Source organism: Myodes glareolus, chromosome 16 (assembly GCF_982192425.1).
Source record: "Myodes glareolus chromosome 16, mMyoGla1.1, whole genome shotgun sequence".
Taxonomy (NCBI): Eukaryota; Metazoa; Chordata; class Mammalia; order Rodentia; family Cricetidae; genus Myodes; species Myodes glareolus.
The window spans coordinates 47,434,743-47,456,530 of record NC_142041.1 but is presented as its reverse complement, the minus strand read 5'-3'; the positions used below and the strand labels follow the sequence as shown (position 1 = coordinate 47,456,530).

Genomic DNA, 21,788 nt, shown 5'->3' with positions numbered 1-21,788 from the left:
AGATAGATACGGTGTCTGACTTAGAGCTAATTTATTCTTTACAAATTTTCCCTTTAATTAAAAAATTAATTAAAATGAAATGGTGTGTATGCGTGTTTGCGTGTGTGTGCATGTGTGAGTGGGTGTGTCACTGTACCTATATAGTGGTCAGAGGAAAGCTTCTGGCAGTCAGTACTTTTCTTTTGCTGTGTATGCTCCAGAAATTGAACTCAGCAGACTGGCCTTAGAGGCAAGTTACCTTTGCATGCTGAGCCATGCTGCTGGCCTCAAACAGTGCAGGAAAATTACAATAAATTTTCAAATAGAATTTTCTTGTAATAACAGAACAAAATAGTACAGTAGAAAATGATGGAAAAGCAATGTGGCTTCTTTTTACAAGGCGGTTAAAGAAGGCTTTAGGAAGTAGAAGAAATACTTGAGTTTATAATTGGAAAAGTAAAAAAGATCACAGGAAAGAGCGACACCACCTACTTAAGTCTTGATCTAGGAAGAATCCTGTTTGGCTTAAATGGAATTGACGAAAATGGGGAAAATGTGCAATATAAAATTAGGACAGAGTGATAAAACTTAGTGATAAAGGGATATGTGGGGATTCTTGAATTGCTAGGCAGGTGATAGGGAGTAGCTAGTAAGCACAGACATGTCTGTCAGTGAAAAAGACCAAAGAAGTTCCTCCCAGCCTCATGTCTGCAATATTCATAACCAGCATTAGTATTTCTTCTTTCCCCCTTTTTTCCCACTAATGGCACATAAAACTGAATGCTGACTATTTCAATTAAAGAAATATTTCATGGACACCTACTGTGTGATTTTAGTGATTCCACCACTAAGGACATGACTTAGAGAATATTCAGTGTAGGCAGAAAGTCAGGCACATTCACCTAATTTGGGAACAATACAAGAAATGATGAGGCAGTCGGCATATTCCAAAATAGCAGTAAATACTGACTATTCTAACATGGTGATTTGGAGAGTTTCCTAGAATACAAAACACCTGAGTTCTGAGTCAGCTGTTCAGAACAACAACGAAAAGTTATCTGAAGAAGGAAAACACAAGCAGAGGAAGAGAAAAAAGAGGAAAAGGAAGAAAAGCAAGAGGAGGAGGTAAAGACGCATTTCATACAGATTTTACAAAATAACCTTTGAACGTAACTAAAGCCTTGGCTAGTTGTTCACATGCTATGCTCACTTCATTTCACCAGTTTGGTGTGTGGTGAGATTGATAGGACCCCATCAGAATTGAATTTTAAATAGGTCACAGGCAGCGGGTGGAAACGCACTAGACATTTTCTCCCCTGCTTCCATTAAAGTAGACACTTACTTTAACAATGTCAAATCATTTCTGAATTCTTTTAAATGCCCTTTAATCATGATAGAACAATTTCTGATATCGCTCATATTGTAGATCCCAACATCACTTGAATTCATGTGACCTAGATATGACAAGGGTAGTCAGCAATGAATATTTGCGACCTTTCTGTCTGCATTTCCTTTCTGAAAACCTTTGGTCTTCTTATTCAATACAATACTTTGCAATTAAGTGGAAAACTATAACCATAAAACCTAACATCTCAAATTTGTGCCTCTTTTAAATGAGGTATCTAGTTATATTTTACAGATCTTCCTGCAGCCTTCTGACCTTTGGATCTATTTTAAAACGTATTTTATTTTTTTCTGTTCTAGGAAGCAGCTGAGGATCCATGATTAGATGTGTGTCTCAGGTCGCTGTGTAATCTTTAATGAAGTCCATAGCCAGGAAAGTTCTAATAGTGTTTGGAATTATATCACAGCTTGACATTTTTACATGTATGAGTATTTGTCTGACAAAACAAATACTATAACATCCACCTCCCCTAGGACAAGAGGAATTCTTTTAAGAACCTACACACTCTTCCAAAAGATACAGAAGAGCAAGAGATGCATAATTCTGGAGGTTCCACGATGCTTGTCATCAAATTACACTAGCATGTGTATGCCAAGGGTTAGATTGTTATTAGGCCTGAAAAAAGATCAAATATTTTTTCGTTTGCTCATAGAAAAGTGGATCTGAAATGTTAATGTTAAATAAAATAAACTATAATTACGAAGACAGGCATTACATGTGTTCACTCATATGCATAATCTAGATATTTTTAAAAGACAATGAAGTAGAATGGGAAAAAGAAGGGAGACAGGAGGCAGAAGGAGGAAAACAAGAGTATGATAGTTGTACATTATGTAAATAAAAATATCATACCCAATCCTGTAAATTATATATCTAAAATATTAATAAAGTTAATTTCAAAGAATGTGTGTTGTTTTAATGTTTTCTTTACAAAAATCATGTTTTAAGTACATTTTTGGAGTGTTGATACAAAGAATTTTCTCCATCTTAAATCTTAATATTCAGTGAAATTTTTTAACTTAATATGAGTACTTGAGTTTACAATTTTTATTCTGATAGAAAAAGATAACTTGAGTTTTTAGATATAATCTCTGTTCTGAAGCATAAATGTTCTGGCACAAAGCACTGAAATGAAATTTGAAAAGAAGTTTTAGTGTGATGTGGGATTCCCCACTGGAAGTTGTGATTACCATGATTAATAAAGAATTGCTTTGAGCTTGTGACAGGCAGAACAGAACTAGGCGGGGAAAATAAAACTGAATTCTGGGAGAAAGAAGGTGGAGTCAGGAAGAAGCCATGTAGCCCTGCCAGAGACAGACGCTGGAACTTTACCTGATAAGTCACAGTCAAACAATGTTTTAAATAATATAGTTTCTGTGTCATTATTTAGAAACTGAGCTGCCAGGTGGCCAGGAAAGAACCAAAAATGTAAGAGCTAGTCAATAAGAAGCTAGAGCTAATAGGCCAAGCAGTGATTTAATTAATATAGTTTCTGTGTGGTTATTTCAGGCCTGATCAGCCAGGAAATGAATGAGCAACATTAGTCCACAGATTTTATACTTGATTTTTCTATCAGATAAGGATAAAACTAAGATAAATCTTAAAGAACTTCTAAGTAAATGCCATGGTAGTTTGTAAAATTGTGAGTTTTTTTCCTCTTTATTCAATTATTCACCCTCATCTTCCTTCAGCACTTGGGACTGAAGTCTGTTTTGAGCATTCTACGTAATGCTCTCCCACTAATATATACTTCTAGACCTCAGAATTACCTTTAGCTTTGGACTCTGTTGCCTCTACTTTCATAGTCACAGTCCTTGATTTTTCCACATTCCTCTCTGTCAAGGACATTATTTATTCATGAAATTACACATTTATGACACTTTACTGGTTTCTCATGTAATGTATATCAAATACACTTACATCCTTAAAGGACATGGTGATCTAAATGTGTTTGAGTTCACTTATTTGTTTTCTATTGTCACTTATTTACTGCAATTTGAAATCAAAGCCTGAAAGAAAGCTTACTGGTACTACAAAATTTTCTGCTTTGGTTCCCAAAAAGTGAAGACAGGTCCAAGCTCTGTAACTGTCAGTCTTGAACATATCTCAGTTCCTTTGGTCTTCAGTTCACTATTCCAAAAATGGAGTGAATTGAACAAAAATCGCATAACTTAAGTCATAAGCTTCTCAAACAAGCTAATAATCCAAATTTACACTCCAGAAATATACATTCAAATCCACATACATATGGATATCCTGTGACTCATATCATGATAAAACCACTGGTTAAATGCTCTGGCGATCCAGAGCCCTTACTTAAGGATGATTTTTATGGTATAGTTTAGCAGATGCTTGTTAATTAAAGCATAGTCCCTAGAACATCAGTGAACAGGGAGCTTGTCAGAAATCTCACAAGATTAATGAATCAGCATTTGCATTCTAATAACATCTTGAGGTAATTAATGAAGAGATCAAGTATGCCTAGCCATAAGTTTTGGTATAAGCATATTTCATGTGAATGAACAGAATACTAGGTCATGTTTAAAGATGTTCTTTTGCCTGCTTCCTAAGGTTCCTAGGAACAGATAAACCACAGTAAAGATGATGAAGCTGGGCTTCTGATTTCAAAACAAAATGATGAGCCTAACACTGAAAAATATAATTGTCTAGCAGACAACAATCATTCTTTATAATATGCTATGCTTGACCTAATCATAATCATGATTAATTATGAATCATATTAGCAGAAGATATCACCATTAATGGTGATATTGATGAAATGGAAAGCAAAAATAAAAGAAAATCCAAAATTACTTTGGCATAATGACAGCTGTTATGTGAGGCACTTATTCAATCAATCATGCAGCACAATAACTATTTTGCCATTCATGATAATACCAACATATCAAATTAGCTCTGCTCTAGATGGGTTTTAATTAGTGTAACAAGTATCAGGATATAGTCGGGCTTTATAATCAATTATTATTACACTATGGGAATCTGACTAGAACCTTTCATAATTAAGGTAAATATTATTTTAAAAGGATATCCCAATGATTAATTTAGGTTTCCATATTTAGCTACTTAGTTCTTAGAATCTCCGTTCTGAGGCATAAGTGCTCTGGCTCAAAACTCACATGCAAAAGAAAGAAAAAGAAAGAAAGAAGTTTAGAATTTTAAGTACTCATTAACAGATGTTAGACTGAAATTATCTATAAGATCTTCCAAAATTAAAGTAATTTTTGAACTTCTGAATAAATACATTAGTCTATAAAACTATGAGTACTTATATTTCTAAAATTGACTCTTGAAATGTAAGAAGCTAAATAATTTAAAAGTGTATCTCTATCAAGAGGAAAAAAGTGAAATTTCAGGCAAAAATGGGTGGTGACATCTACCGACCCAACAAAAGAAATAAAATAGAAGAAGGCATGAATTTCAGTGTTCCTAAAGTTTGCATGACACAATAATAGTACCTCAGCCATGCTCTAAAGGCTCAATGGATATTCTCTCTTTTCCTCTTTTGCCCCTTTTCATTCTCCTTCCCCCTCACTCTGAACCCCCTTAGTGTGTATGTGAGATATAAAATGTAGAATATTGTCCTGTTCTGGAAGCAGCAGAACTTATTGAAGAAAAATAGGTATATAACTTAGTTCCCATTAATTATTTCTTATGCTTAGAAGCTCTGTGAGTCACATAAGTTAATAGTTCCTAATCCCTCTGTAACTTTTGCTTCATAGGAAATGGTCATCTGCTAGTGTACTATTATACAAGTTTATTGTTTTTCTTGTTCTGTTTTATGTTTCTGTTATCTAAGCCATGGTATGTTTTAGTTACTGGTCAATGTTTGGCATACTTTCTGCTCTTTTAGTAATACATACTTTTTCCAGAACAGATCTAGCTTAAAAGCTCAGAAATTGAGCAAAGAAAGAAAAATGATGGGTGATTTCTTTTTCTCCACTTAAGAATTTTTCAAACTTGCTCTACATCTGTTATAAAAGCCATATGAACTTGCACAGCCACTGTGGACACCAGTGTGATGGCTACTCAGGAGGATGGAAACAATTCTATTTCGATATCCAGCTATACCATTGTGGACAGATTTTTTTTGGGGGGGGGTCACCAGCTCACAAAAAAATGATTTGGAGACTTATTATTAATTATGTAAGTTCAGCCTATTGGCTTAGGCTTGTCCCATTAGCTCCTATATCTTAAATTAAACCATTCTTATTACATTTTGAATCATGGTTTTTACCTATCTTTCATCTTTTCCATCTTGAACATCCTGTTTCTTCTCCATTTCCTCTGGTGTTCCTCCCCAACCTAGACTAATCTCCTCTCTTTCTCTCTCTTCTTGGAAGCCCTGCCTAACTTCCTTCTGTCTAGATACTGATCATTCAGTTCTTTATTAAATCCATCAGAAGGCACTTTGACAAAGACACATCTTTATAGTTTGCAAAAAGATTATTCCACATAATACCATTCTAAGGATAGTTCCAAGAAAGTCTACAGAGACATTTGCTCAGCCCTGTTCATTAGTGCTTTAGTAGACAGAAAATGGAAACAGACTATATCCCTATCAACAGATGAATGAATAAAGAAAATTTGATACATTTATACAATGGAGTATTATCTAGCTGTTAAAAATGAAACTTTAGGTAAATGGATGGTACTAGAAAAAAATCATCCTGAGCAAGGTAATTCAGATCAAAAAGTTATGGTATGTATTTGCTTATATGTGGATGTTGGTTGTTGTCTTTAACAAACAGGCTATAATGCATATAACCACAGAGTTTAAGTATAGAGTAAGGGACTGGAGGAATAAATGGCTCACCCAAGGAAGAGAAAATAGAATAGATAATTATGGATTGATTGGGGAAGGCTCAAACAGAAGGATCAAATGAGGAGGGAGAGGAAAGAGAAGGTGAGGAAGGGAATACAGGAAGGGAGAGCTAAAATTGAGTACCACTTATGGGATTGTGTGGAAATCTGACACAGTAGAAACTTCCAATAATATATACATATATGGAGGTGATTTAAATGGTTTACAAAATATTGAGGGAGATGAAGTCTGAGCTGGACATCTCTCTCACAGTCCTGGGAATCTAATCATATAATTGGCTAAAGGACCCCATCAAAACACCCAAACAACCTAGGATATTTCCAAGGCTACTACAAACTGATATTAAGGCCCTCGTGCTGATGACACCTACAAAACTTGTTAAACATGGAGAAGTCAAGCTGGTGCCTACATACAGCCTTCACACCTACTAAATAGTATTCATCGTACTAGAAGGTGATCTGCCAACTACCAAAGGGGAAAGGTAAACACTAACCCAGTCACAAGCCCTTAGATCAACAACAGTGACTTGTATGTATGATGTGCTAGTGCAATAGTGGCATAAAACTTTTGGGAGTTTGGGATATTCAACCAATATCTGATTGAATTTAAGGGCAACTAATGAGATAGAACAGTTCCCTGATTGTGCTCAGGTGGCCATGAACCTGAGACTAGATAGACCATGGACCTAGGGGAAAAAATATAATTGTTCTGCTTAAGTAGAATAGCAGTAAAATGACTCTTAATGAAGTTCTACTATACTCACAGATCAGTATCTTGTTTAGCTAACATCAGAGAAGTTCATTCTTGCAGTAAAGGGAAATCAGTACAGAGACCCAAAGCTAGACAATGTGAAGAGAGTGAGAGACGGCAGAACATTCAGGCTTAATGGCATATCTCCATAAAGCCCGTACTATCAAGGTTCAGGGAACCCCAAGGAAGAGAAGAAAGGAAAGACTGTGAAAGACAGACAGTATGAAGAACAGCATGAAATCACGGCCTTCTAAATACAGTAGAACAGATGTGCATGTGAACTCATGGAGACTAACAGCATGCAGAGAGCCTTCACAGTTCTGCAGCATATTGGGCCACTTGCTACGATGGGAGTTACATGCCCCATCCCTAACACAAAGCTATCTCCAACTGATACACTTGCATACAAAATTTCAGAAAAGTGAAACACCAGTGAAAAAGTGAGCACACACACATGTGCAGGTACGCACACACACAAACACACACACACACACAAATAAAACTCATGGACTTTTATGATACATAAGCCTTAAAGACCAGGTGATTTCACTTAGCAATATGCAGTTGTGATTCTGCTGCATCTTGGTTAGTGTATATTTTTTATTACTCATTGATATTCCATTGTCCATATATACGATAATTTATTTATCTGTCCCCCTCTGAAGGGTATCTTGAGTACTTTCAAGGTTTGTCAGTTGTAAAAAAAGTAGAAGTAGATGTTTATTTCTAGAATAAATAAATATTTGATGGTTCCCAGTCACAGAACTAAACTGTCCCATATGAATAGTAACTAATAAACACATTTTATTCCATTGCATAATAATGGATTCTCAGGTTGATTCATGTCAGTTGATTCATTTAATAATGAAGATCATTTATCTCATACTGAAAGTTCACACACAGATTAATAGTTGTTTGTTGAATGAGGAAGTAATTCAAGGAAATAGTGTAGAATGCCAACCACCTTTTTACATAAATTATATTTTACAGCCCTTTTACATGTTGATTTATTATTTATTTTTCATGCCATTTTGCTGTACAAGTTTGTTATCAGGGTTGAATATCATTTCCGATGTACAGCAAGGACTAAGTGGGTATTAGTGCTGAACAGTGACTAATCAAATGATCATTCTCTGACAGTTGTAATGCTCTTCTCTCTGCTCACAGTGTTGCTGCTCACAGTGATATGGTGCTCCTCCTCCCACATTTGATGATGATATCCCTTCCCCGTTTGGTAAGAACATTCCTCTGCCTGGTGCCTTCTCCTGAAATGGCCAATATATTAATGAAGGAGGCAAAGATAGAGCGATTTCATGAGGACTAAGGATGAAGATGAAAGCTTATCAGAAAATTGCCATTTGATAGAAGCCAAATAATCCCTTTTGTTTATGTCTATATAATTTTATTTTCAGTCTCTTTGGTTTTTATTACTATATTGAAGCCTTTATGTTATCGTCGACAACAGATTTAGAAGATTTTATTCTGAAACTATGGCCATTTTAGTAAATTAGACATATTATAAGTATATAACTATATATTGTGTATCATTGAATATATTAACAAATGTGTATATATGCGTGTGTGTTCATATGTACATACATGTGTATATATGTATTTCTGAATAAATTTACAAATGTGAAAGTCTATATCTAATTATATATGTGTGTGTCTTCTTGAAAATTTGAATGTAATTATACTTGTATGTCTTTTCATACATTGGATAGATTTTTGATCTTTATACATATGAAGAAATATGTTTACCTGTATTTGACTATATTTATGAGTGCTTATACTCTGGTATGTCAGGCCAAGTTGAGCAAGTGTACTACTGATAGTTATTTGTTAGGAAAATATACTTTATGGTATGCTTTATTTATATTCCTCATCTATGGCAATAAGTCTTTTGTATATTTCAGGAAAATAACTTGAAGAAGAAAGGAAATAGAACTTTCACAGACCTGCTGGATTTGGATAATTTCCATTCTATGTAAATAATTGTAGCTAGTCTATTTGTGGACATTGTTCCTTTAACTGATGAGAAGTCAATCTTTTACATGCCTATACTCTACCTATAAATAATGACAACCTGTCTCAGAGTTATCCATCCCATCAGGCCAATAATTATGATTTAATAGAAACTCACTATTTAGAGGTTTAATTTGTGACCAAAGTTTTAACAAATTATTGGACCTAAATATATATAAACTGAAAACTAATATAATCAACTTTCTTCAGGGAACTATAACATAACATACTGAAAATCTTAGGAACAAAGCTTAGAAGTGCTGCTGATATGGCTGAAAAAGTGAAGTTTAGATATTTGTTGCCTGTTTTTATATATTTTACATATATATTCTTTATATGTGTAATAATTCTTTATATGTATATATATATAATTCCTTCATTTAAATTTCTTAAAGAGTACAACTTAAAGGAATAATATACTCAGAATTTACCCAGACCTTTACTACACAGCACAAACACATTGAGTTGCGTGTACTTCCTCCTTCCTACTGCCCTTCCCTCTAGTGCTCTTATACTTCACTAAAGATTTGGATGTACTACGAGGGTGAACATTCTCTACTGATGAAATAGGATTTTTAAAATGCAGCCAATCAAGAGCATGGCTAGAAAGGCTTGTAAAAAGTGGAAACCATTGATTTCTGTATATTTAAAATAAGCAAATCATTCACTCATAATGTCCTATAAGAAACCAAGTGAGACTGCTCTGGGGTATATGGCTGAGAAATGTTTGTCCTGTACAGTACCATAATACTTGTTTTTGTAAATTCTTCAGGTTAAGCACAAGAGTGTTCCTGAGGATGCAAAGTGGCCCAAAACATAATAGTCAAGTGTGGTTCCTTAGATCAGTGGCAGAAGACATGAGAACAACATAGAACCTGTACACAAACCGCAAATTAAAATATCTAATATTCAAAGAAAGAATTGCAAAGACGTAAGCTTTAGACTAAGTCTGGCTCAAGCAATTGTTTAGTGTGGATTTGTGAAAAATCTGTGGTTCACGCACTAGTTGTGGTAAACTACAAAACTACAAGTTTGAAACAGTTCTTTGTTTGTTTGTTTGTTTTTCAAGCCAGGGTTTCTCTGTAGTGTCCTGGAACTAGCTCTTTTAGACCCGGCTGGCCTCTAACTCATAAAAATCCGCCTGCCTTTGCCTCCTGAGTGCTGGGATTAAAGGTGTGCACCACCACTGCCCAGCTTTAAACAGTTCTTAAACCATCCACGTGTATGACAATGCAGCACACTTCCCTCATTCCTAGTGTCCCTCTTGGTACCATGAATTCAGCTTCAGCTTCCCATTCTAAACCTATGGAAATCACTTCTTTTTGTTTTCATTCTACTTTTTGATTTTTTTCAAATGTTATGTAAATTTGATAGTGTTATTCATGTGTATCCTTTTGAGGGAATTACTTTCACTGTAAAAATTATTTTTTACTGCTGAAAAGAATACCATTGTTTGAGTACTTTGATTTGTTATTTATTTAATAATTCATGAGCAGTTAAGTTTCACTTTTTGCAAACATCATAATACTCTTTTTTTTCTCACTACTTTGATTTTATCCAAATGTAGTGTGATGCAGGTGTTTTAATTGTTAGTTACCATGTTTTTAGCCTTTTTGTCTCTTTTTTTTTTTAACTCTTTGGGCATCTGCCACCCAGTTCCCAAATAAACACAAGGAGACTTATTCCTACTTTTGAATGCCCAGCCTTATCTTGACTTGTTTCTAGCCAGCTTTTCTAACTTAAATTATCCATTTTCCTTTAACTACATTTTGCCTCTAGGCTTTCTAATCTCTCTTTATTCTATATATCTTGCTTTCCTTCTTACTCCATTGCTGGCTGTGTGGCTGGGTGACTAGTCCCTGGGGTCTTCATCTTCTTTGCATGATTCTCCCTCCTTTTCTAGATTTCTCCTCTGTTTATTCTCTGTGCGATCAACTTCACCTATCTTTTCCCCTCTCTAGATATTGGCTGTCCAGCTCTTTATTAGACCAATCATGTGTTTTAGACAGGAAAGTGACACAGTTTTACAATGCTAAAAAATGCAACATATCTTTCCAACATTAAACAAATGTTCCTCAATTCCATAAGTAAATGTAACGTATCTTAAAGTAATATTCTACAACATTTGACTCTTTATAGTTATGATCTTACTACTACTTAAAAGAACTCATTGGGAAAAGTCTAGTCTATTCCCCGTTTCTGTAAGGAAATTTCTTCTTCCTCTTTAGAGTTTCTTCTTTTTTCTGTCTCTTCTTTCTCTGGAAATTCAATGGCAGGTGTAATGGTCTGCCACTGCTCAGGAGTTCTTGAAAAATGCTTCTTGAATTTTTGTTTTTAGTTTGTTTACTTCTTTCTCCTTCTCTTCTGCCTTCTCTTCCTTTTCTTCTACTTTCTATTCCACCATATCTTTCCTCTCTTCTTCTATTTTTATCTTACTTCATCATCATCATCTTTTGATTCTCAGCCTGCCTTAACATTTATCACAAGCAAATACTCAGTAGAGGTGCTGTTAATACCAGGGTGTATCCCTTCAAGATGCCTTTTACTAGGAAATGCCAGGGGTTTCATTTTATGTCTATATATGTTATATTTGATTTTTAATTATTTGTCAAAACTTTACCTTATCTATTGCTAGATGATATATATCATACTGATTTTATCATTACCTCTACTGTGATCTGATCCTACTCAGAGCTTTTACTCACATAGCAGGAACTGTTGACCTATTTCTTCAGGGAAGGACCTTTATACAACAATCTGGACATGTATTTGCTGTCCAAATGAACTCCGTGTGTTATTGAGTTCAAGAAATGGTCTATGTTAGTTCTTCCTCCAGCGAGTACTGTTTCCAGTCTTTCCAGAGTACTTTATCAAGAGAGGCCTTCCTTCAGATAATGACTTTTAATAAATGTGAAATCCATTGTACCACACCAGCTTAATAATAATTAAAAGAGAAAATTGCCTTTTTAAAGGATTACCTAATTTTTCTTTACATAAATACGATTCTAAATATATTTTGACTACTCATTATATGCTACTTTCTATATTATTATACACCCACCAGTCAAGCCCAAGTGGTCCAAGAGTTGCTAATTACATAATTGGATTATCTAAGTATCACTTCCTAACTGTTTAAGCAAAAACAGAATAATTTCTTTTGACATTTATTGGATAATAATTTAGTGTTGTCCAGAAGTTTAAAAACTTCTAGATACTATCTAATTGTACATTTTTAGTTCCCAAATATTTTAGTTAAAGGGAGTAGGAGTCTTAAAGATCCTACAACATTTGACCTAACTCTCCCAACCAGCAATTCTGTGATACTTTGAGTCCATTTGTGTGCAGTTACAGACTTATACTCTTTTGTCTATATACTGTGTTTCTGTGGAGCTGTAAATTTTTGTCTATATCATGCTTTAAAAGGTTTTACCACCTCTTCTCTCTATCATATTTTCACACTGCCAGTTATGTTCAGTTGATCATATTTTCACAAGAATTTTACCAAAGTCGTCTATCAGTGTACTCAATGCCTTACCATTTGTGGTTCCCACAGAAGCATATTGTCTTCTGATTCACTTTAACTTTTGTATTTTCCTAAATACTATACATTGTATTATGTTTAGGTAGTTCCTTGATAATTCTGTCAGGAGAATAGTGAGACAATATAGAAGCAATACAATTACCAAGGGCATATTAATTATGAGCATTATGAAAAATTGATTCCAATAAAAATAAAATAACTTGCAATTTTTAACTTTCCATAATAATAAAAAGTAAAAAAAAATAAATTAACAATGTGTATTGAAGTGACTACATATCAACCCATAGCAGCCAGCAAGAGAAAACAAGAGCCAGAGGCCATCATCACTTCAGAACTTCTACTCTTCCTTCACAGAAAAAAATCCTGTGTCCCTTAGAGTTTGGATTTTTTGTTATGTTTTCTGGTTTGCAGAGTGTGAATGACCAATTCAAAACAGAACAAATTGAAAGATGGTACACAGGAGGAACAAAAAGGCTTCTTCAGATTCTCAAGTTAGTGCCTTGGTGATAAAGACGGGCTGGTGCGAGCAATAGATGTCTCCACGTAAGAGCAAAACATTGTGAGACAGAAATAAAGAAAGAAAGTATGATCACAGCAAAAAAGAGACAAAAAAATTATCCTCATCTTCAGTCTCCTCTGAGACAAGGAGAGGTTTGTCACTGTGGAGTTTCTAGCTTGGGACAGAAAACTTAAATCAATCCTGGCTAAAGTCCAACCACTCATTTACCTTATAACTCTTATCTCAGTATCTTAAGTATATAAAGTGAAATAAAACTTTAAGATTTAATTATATGTCACAAAAAAGCATTTACGTATATAAATCACTATTACTAAGAAAAGAATCATCATTATGAACCCCAAGACATTATTTCTTTTCTAATATTCTCAAGGAACATAATGTTTTGCTTTTCATTATTTGAAAAACTTTAGTCAAATTTCTAAGTATAACTTATTAATAAAATTTAAGGGCATGAGAACATATAAAAACCAAATGTTTTAGTGAGTTTTATTTGCAATCTACACAGATAAAATATACATTTCTTCTAGCCTGTGGTTATGACTCAAATTTGTACTTACTAGAACAGAAATTTGTAATGATATAATCTCTCTCTAATAATATATAGTTGGGAGAAAATAATCTTAAATCTATACTTACAACATACTTGTTCTAAGGACTTGCTGATTCAGATATCTCAGGTATCCCAACTGAAAAAGCATCTTATCATTAGGATGCCCATGTAACAATGGATAAAGAAGGAGTCCAGCTAAAAGAAGCATTTATTGAAGTCCTTTGTTATCACTGAGAAATAATTTCCCACGAGTGTTTCATGTTTCTGCACATCTTATGAATCACGGACTAGCTTGGCTTCAACTGTTTTTAGATTTCTGTAAATCAAACATTCCAAGAAGGTACAAAAAGAATCTCCTTCTGGAACAAAGGGAGAAACATTTACTGTCTATTAAAAAAGATTTGCATGTTAAAGTACTTGCTTCTTTCTTGTAATGTGTAGGAATGTGAGAGTATGTTGAGTGAAAACAGAGCACAATACATCAACACAAAAGTCTTGATACTATTTGTACTTCTAGGAATAACAAACCTTCCTTTCTCTCTAACAGAAATCCAAAATCATTTGTGAGCATCTATGAAACTATGACGGGTTTTTGAGCTAAGGCACAAGAAGAGAAAAATCTCAGACTTCAGAGATGTTGACATTGATAAAGGTAAAATGCATTCTTTCTGCATGAGGATGGCTGAGGTCCTTGCTAGTTTTTTCATGGGATTGAATGAAGTCTACAGGAGTATATCACAAACACACAGTAAACAATAAATGGTCTATCTTTTACCTGTTATTGATAATAAATCAAGGAAGTTATTTCAGTGTAATGAATAGAAAATAAGGAAAATGGAAATGTCAGAAGGTCATCCCAATTGTTTTTAATTCTCCTATTAAGAGAAACACGCCCTCCTCAATAGAAGGAGTGGAGCACTTTCACTTGTGCAGCCCTATAAATAGTAGCAGTAAGTTATGTCCTTTGTAGGCTTAGGGTTCTGAAACTTTCTGACAGTATTAGAAGAAATGAACACATACATCCAGTGTGAAGGAGAATTTACCGTGTCAATCATAAAATCCTTGGTTGTTTCCTGAGAGAAGGACCTTGAAATGTATTACTATAAAGTATATCTACTAAGATAAGATGGAAGCAATACATTGCTTTGTGCCTAAATCCCACCTAAGCTCATTTTATCATGGCAGCCATGGAGCTTTTTGTAAGTGACAATAAGGTTCTCAGAAGTTGTTTTGTTTATTTCATTGTGTTTTCTCTCTCTCTCTCTCTCTCTCTCTCTCTCTCTCTCTCTCTCTCTCTGTGTGTGTGTGTGTGTGTGTGTGTGTGCCTGTGTGTGTGTGGGGGGTGTTAGGGACGTTTTCCAATAACAGTGACTTTATTCTTATTTTCCTAAATAAAAAAAATGTGGAAATCATGGATGTGTGACATCTTCGTCTTTGTTCATATGAGTTACAATTCAGATTAAGGTGACTCAATGAAAAATCAGAGTGATGAAAGAAATCTAAATTCTTGGGATCACTAGAACTATGTAGACATGATAATTCCTCTTTCAGCCACTGTTCTTAGTGAGAACTTCTGCAGTATTTTTTTAGAAATACAAAAACACCCATAAATTAAATATTAAATTAATCTTCTTTTATGTGAATATGCACATGTGTAAGTGTGTTTAGGAATCTCATTGATCGGAGGGGTTGGGTATGTTGGATGTAGATGTTCAGATAACTTCTTTGCATATATCTGTAGAAAATAAAGGACTTGAGATTCAGGTCATGAGCTTATGCCAGGATCATAGCAGGAAAGACAAGGAAACGACATCTGGTGATAAGGTTTTGTGAATCTGTTTAACAATGTTCTACGGGAAAAAATAGCATTTTATAGACTTACTCTTTATCATCTCTTAAGTACTGGAAGACTATCAAAACTGGGCAAACACACATGTCATATGTGCTAATAAGATATAAGTCTTACATGATTTCTGGTTTTTTTTTTTTGTCTTCCCATATGGTCCAATCAAAACTGCTTAAATATTATAGGAGAAAGAAAGACCACAGATGTGGTTATAGATTTTAAGGGGCCATTGGCAGCAAGGGAGGCCATATCCTAGTGTAGCAGCTTTCCAGAGAAGTGAGAGAGTTAATCAACTTTATTAGCTCAGAGTGGATTAACTCCCACTGAATCCAGCTGTTGGTCCCTTAGTCCCAGCTGTTCAAACTTTTGAACACACTGCACAGATTACACTTCTCGAATGGGTCTTGGTCTCTATCAAGGCCATCTTCTCTCTGCTAAAGACTCCTAAGGGTGAAATATCAAATAACGTTCATAAAACATGGTCATCGGTATACTTTCCCCACATTCTTACACCTTGCTGTGAGGATTTCTTAAACTTGTACATAGACACAAGCACACACATACATATGTGAACTTATATATATATATGTATTTATGTGTATATATACATATAGATATATATGATCTTTAAAAAAAATCAGATTCATTCTTGTTCCTCTTGGGAAACCAAGAGAAAGCATAAAGAACTAAATTCTAAAGAAATAATTCTTCATGTGCATAAGATATATTTTTTCATCCAAAATTCTTCAAATACAATAAGAAGTTATTACAAGCTATTACTATATAGAAGCTACAATATTATAAATTATGATGACTATGGAAAGAATCTTCCAGTCCATGTTCTACATTATAAATCTCTCCAAACTATTTCTCAAGAAAATATGTTAGCATTCCAACTAAGTTTTATCATTTTTCTAACATTCAGTTGTTACTACTCAATAAATTATCCTTATCAAATTAGACAGAGATTTTGATTGCTTAAGTTTAAATCAATTTTATTAAAGTCATTTATAGACTTGTCAGTATTAAAGACACAATACAAGAATTATTTATAACTCTTGTCCCATAATTACTCACTTTCTTGTGAATGCTTACTAAAAGACAAAGTGGGCAAATCTAATCTCTCATGAAAGTATACAAATCAGCTACATTTCCCTTGGAAATTTACCTTATAACATAATCATGTAATGTGTTTATTACAGAGTAAATGCTTATTTACATAGGAATCATAATCACACATCTTAGGAGACTGTGAAACTTTGGTTGAAATGATCCTATTTTGTTTCCTGAAAAGGCTTGTTTTTAAACATATTACTGTATAGACTGAGGCTAGAAAGAAAAATCATTCTGAATGCTTATATAATAACTTGCTATTCCAGCTATTAGTAGGTTTGTGACCTCATAAATTTGGATGTTATAATATATAGACTACTGTAAATTAAAGTATATATATATTTGAAAGAAAAATCCACTAACACATAAATAAGCCAGCACAAGACATTGTAAATTAGATGTAAGTTTATATATTCATTGTCCAAAGTTTTGGTTTTAAATTTGTCTAGAATTTAGTTTAATTAGATAGTTTATATGAATTTGCCTTTGACTCTCAAATTTTGTGAAAGAATTTAAATAACCACTTCATTAAAAAAGAAAAATGCATTTTCATTCCTGAAATTAAGAAGACTTCTAAAAAAATCAAGTTTGGAAAAAAGCTGTTCCCACCATAATAGGAACTGTACGCAGTTATCTTTCTTTGAGGAATGGGTTCAAGGCACTATTCAGCTTTTATGTTTCCACTCCATGCTTCTTTTCCCTCAGCCTTTCTCTCTCTTTTCCTTGCACTCTTAGTAAAATAATTTGCATGAAGCATTCAACTAATGACCACTTGTTGATGAAATATCTATGTCACTTACACAATTGTTAATATGTTTTTCCAAGGCAAATATTTATTTTAGACCTGTCCTCTCGGTAGCACATAATTAAGAACATTCCATATTCAACAATGTACCAGGCCATTATCAGTGTACCTGTCTCCTCATCTGTTATATGAAATTGTTTTGCATAGTTTTACTAACTACAGGAACTTTAAATCCAGGCGAGTCTTGAACTTCTTTATATGAATGCTTAGAAATCTCTGCCATACTTTATGACAAATTAATTTCAAGGCTCATAGATAATTATGCGACAATTTTAATATTGTGACACAATTTAGAATTATGTTAGAACACATTGATTTGATTTTGTGCTTATCACAAAAACAGAGCAGGCAGCGTTAATTCTTGCTGTACTTTGGTCAATTGTGATGGATCTTTTTAGTGAAGACTATTTTTTGTCATACTGTACATACAAATTACCCCATCACTACACAAAAGTATATCCAGAGGGAAGATTAAAAGATCCTTTGATTCAGCTTCTATCTCCCTCATTATCCACCCATCAAACCATAGAGGAACACCTGAAGCAATCACAGTTTTACGTACATGGCTTCAAGTATTCTTCTTGGTTCAACACTACTTACAGTTAAGCAAATTCCCATATTTAGAAAAGCAAAAGTAAAGTTGGTACTCATGGCCCCTGTGAGTTTTGACGCAGCTGAACACATTTACTGAAAACCACTGCTGAGCATTGTGTGCCTGCCCAGACTACGTAAGACAAGGGGCCACAAAGGACACAAAATGAAGCAAAATGCCTGATAATGCAAAGGGTGGACTTTTTAAGGCAATCCTCACTAAATAAACCCCTCATATAATTGCTTGACTTTCCCTTTTCTATTTTGGTGAAGTGAGAATTGCCTCTTCAAGAAGAGGACGGAACACATCCTCTCCATCAACTGCAAAGGTGAGGGTGGCCATTCAAGGCTTACTCCCCTGAAATTGCTTACAGAAATACCAAGAAACTTATATTCACACAGTCCATACTTAAACAGGGTACCTTTCAAAAGTTTCTTACATTTTTTCAAATACTCGTTCGTGACTGTATTTTTTAAATATTAACCCTATTCAGGAGTTGTGCGCAGTAAAATGTCACTTCCAAATTAATATTTTACAAGTTTGAGTGTAAATTTTATGTCATGTGTTTGAGTATAAAATTTTATACTCATTTTACGATATAAGTACAAAGGAATCTTGATACCAATTGCAGTGTTTAAACTATTTCCCTCTTTCCTTACCCCCTCAGTCAGATTCCTTCACTGAACACAATGCCTAGTTTCACTCAAGCCAAATACAAACAAATGCCGCGGAACCCGGTTTCAGCAGGAGAGGTTGCTGTACTCGGGAAGCTCCTACAGAAATCCTAAGGAAGACAAGACATGACACCCTACCTGAAGAGCATGATGTCGAGGTCGCCTGTACAAAGGTTCCCTCTCAGGCACTAAACATAAAAATAAGGGCTTCTGATATCTCAAAAAAGACTCCGAAGGTCAACTCTGCCGCCACCCTGTCCTCTCTCAAGAAAAATCTGCTTAGCCTCAAGAGTTGATGGGCTTTGGGTGGCTTGGCTGATGGAGATTCACAACTGGGCTATGTATGTAGGTGTTCTGCCCTAGACCTGAAAGGAAGACCGACGGAATCCGGAAAAACAGGTAAAAGAAGGTTCCTTTCCCATGCTCAGCCAACAAGACTGCAGACAAGAAGTCTAAGCAAGGTAAATAGTTATGCACTTTGAAACAATGACAAAAAGTTTAGTCCCACAAGGTTTGCTGTTTTTGTCCCTTTCCTTTCATGCTCGATCATCCGCTAAGCAGACCAGGTGCAGAGACACAATACACAGAATGCAGGATTATCCAGTGTGTCACTGTCAGTTTTGAGGTGAGTGTCCGGAAAAGCTGGGAGGCGGCATCATATGGAGAGAATGAGGTCAGAATTCACTATCACTCTGAGAAGGAGCAGGACAGAGGGACCGGTGGCTCTGTGGTCAGGCTTTGAGGGGAGGCGGGTCAGGGGAGGACTTCGTGGAGAAAGCTGGGTCCGCGCTACAGCGCGCGGCAGAAGAGGGAATTCAGAAAGACCTGGGGACAAGGAGAGCAGCAACGACCCTGTTTGAAGTGAAGCCGTCAGGGGCTATCTGCATCGGGAGTGAGGGTAGCAGCCAGAGGGCCAAAGGGTGACAAGGGACTAAGACCTACAAGCGTTTATCTCTGGAAGAGAAAGGGTTCAGGTTCCCGGCTGGTGGAGTTGAAACCTCCCCGGAGACCTGCCGGACACCCTGTGCCAGGAGAACACCCAGCAGGTGGTTGGGGTGCCTCTGGCGTCTAGGAATGTTCTGTGGGAGCTCAGCCCTGTGCCTAACACCCTGGACTCTTTGGTACTCACCGATTCCATCCCGACAAGGGAAAGCGCCATACAGGGCGCCTGAGGGTAGCGCAGCGCGGGCGGGACGAGGGCTTGCGGCGGTGGCGGCGCTGTCCTAGAAGCAGAGCTGGAGTCGGGGGACAGCCAGGCTGCGAGAGCGGTGGCGGGGGCGAAGGGCACCGGGGGCGGGGAGATCGGCGGCTCCAGAGCTGCAGCGCCCCGCGCGCTCTCTGCCCATCTCCGGGGCTGCTGAGGCTGCTGCTGCCCAGAGCAGCCAGGCGAGGGGGAGGGGAGCAGGCACGAGGCAAGGAGGGAGAGCAAAGAAAGCCGGGAGGGGAGGGGGGCAGGGATGCGCGAGGGGAGACGGAGATGATCACCGTGAGTTCGGAAGGGAAGGGAGGAGCGTAGCAGCCGAGTACAGGTTCTCACCCGAGGAGTTCCAAGATGAGGATGTGGGTCTTGCCCTAATCCCCTGCCACTCCATGCTTCCCCCTTCGCGCCCTTTCCTTTGGCTCTTCCTCTGGTGTCTGTGGCTGAAAATACCCACGCTCTGCCGCGGCTGCAGTTTCAGCAAGCTGCCGCTTGTGCTGAGCAGGGAGGCTGCAGAGACAGAGCTCTGGGCTCCCAGCCTGTGGCACCTGTGCGCGCACACATAGCCGCTGGTTCCATTGCTGTAGCTCCCAGCTGCAGACTCAGCCTGTCGTCTTCCTCCACTCTCCTTTTCGGTCAAGCTATGATTCTGTACATGCATCAAGCGCATCTGTCGAGTTCTCTATTGCTGTTTGTTTCCCAGGGCGCTATTTGGCACCGACTGTCCAGCCAGAAGGCAACAACAGGGAGCTCAGTATGGCAACCTTCTCCTGTCCCTTGAATCTGCTGCCTAGTCATGGATGGAGGTGTCTATTCTCGTCTGGAGTTGAAGAAATAAAGACCGGTGGAAAAAGACAACAATTTTTGAACCTGTTTATCTTAGCGATTTGGAGAGGTCATAAAATGTGAAGGGAGAGCTGCAGTCAGTATAGGTTTTCCTCTTTAGCCAACATTAAAAAATAAATAGGTAGATATAGATAGATAGATGATAGATAAATGATTGATTGATAGATAGATAGATAGATAGATAGATAGATAGATAGATAGATAGCAATGAAGGGCATAGGCTTCATCATTATCCCTCCTCCCATTTTCCTGGGTCAGGTTTGTTTACTTTATTAGCCTACAAATCAAACCTGGATATTTATTCTTAAACTACAATGATTCAAATACATACAGAAACTATATGTAGTGCCTCCTCCTACATGCCAAGCATCAGAAAATGAAGTCACACATTTAATAAATACAAAGACAATCAGAGTATTACTGACCAATTCCTATGAACCTTGGTTGTCCTAATCTTTAATAATTGAGGATAGAGGGCAGGCAAGGAGCAAGTGGATGAGGTATGGAAAGAAACAGGTGGAAAGAGGAGTCTAGTAAACCTCTGCTCAAATAATACAGGATGTGCCTCTGTACTCCATAACAGAGGACTAGAAGAAAGAGGTTCTGATGTGTGTATGTGCATGTGTGCACGCATGTGTATATATGTGCTGTTTATGCGCATGTGGATGTATGTGCTGCTTTTTTAAGTGTAGTAATCTTTCATCTGCCAAAGGAACTAAGTCTCTAGCATAATTTAGACATTTTATTTTACATAATTATGTCTTACATAACAAATGTACTCATATTAAAATAAGTGCACTCTCAGTTGTAAATGCAGGGTGAAAACATTTTTTAATGCAACAAGCCAGGCCTAAATATTACTGAGAACCTTCTATCTCTTCCTGTGCCTGTTGATGTGAACCAAAGTAAATGCAAAAGTTTAGTGATAAATGAAAATTTGATAGTGTCCCTGACTTGTTAGACTCTTTCCTGTTCAGCGTGTGTACTAATGAAAATATTTGGTTTCACATCGACTTAAATGTAAGAATAAAAGAAGCATCTGTTCAGTACAAGCCATCAGACCATACACCTTGCCTGCTCCAAAGGGCATATGCAGTTATC

General features: G+C 36.3%; 1 protein-coding gene and 1 long non-coding RNA gene across 2 annotated transcripts in view; one reads left to right on the top strand and one right to left on the bottom strand.

Moving 5' to 3' along the window:
* The window catches only part of Fut9 (fucosyltransferase 9), a 203,933-nt gene extending 183,385 nt beyond the window's left edge, over nucleotides 1–20,548 (bottom strand). The window contains exon 1 of the mRNA XM_048420453.3: nucleotides 19,773–20,548. The gene's annotated coding sequence lies outside the window, so the exon portion shown is untranslated. The remainder of the gene's footprint in view (nucleotides 1–19,772) is intronic.
* LOC146891467 (uncharacterized) lies at nucleotides 19,114–20,698 on the top strand. The gene is made up of 2 exons (XR_014997358.2): nucleotides 19,114–19,268; nucleotides 20,545–20,698. It is a non-coding gene; the product is annotated as an uncharacterized LOC146891467 (long non-coding RNA).
* The last annotated feature ends 1,090 nt before the right edge of the window (nucleotides 20,699–21,788 follow it).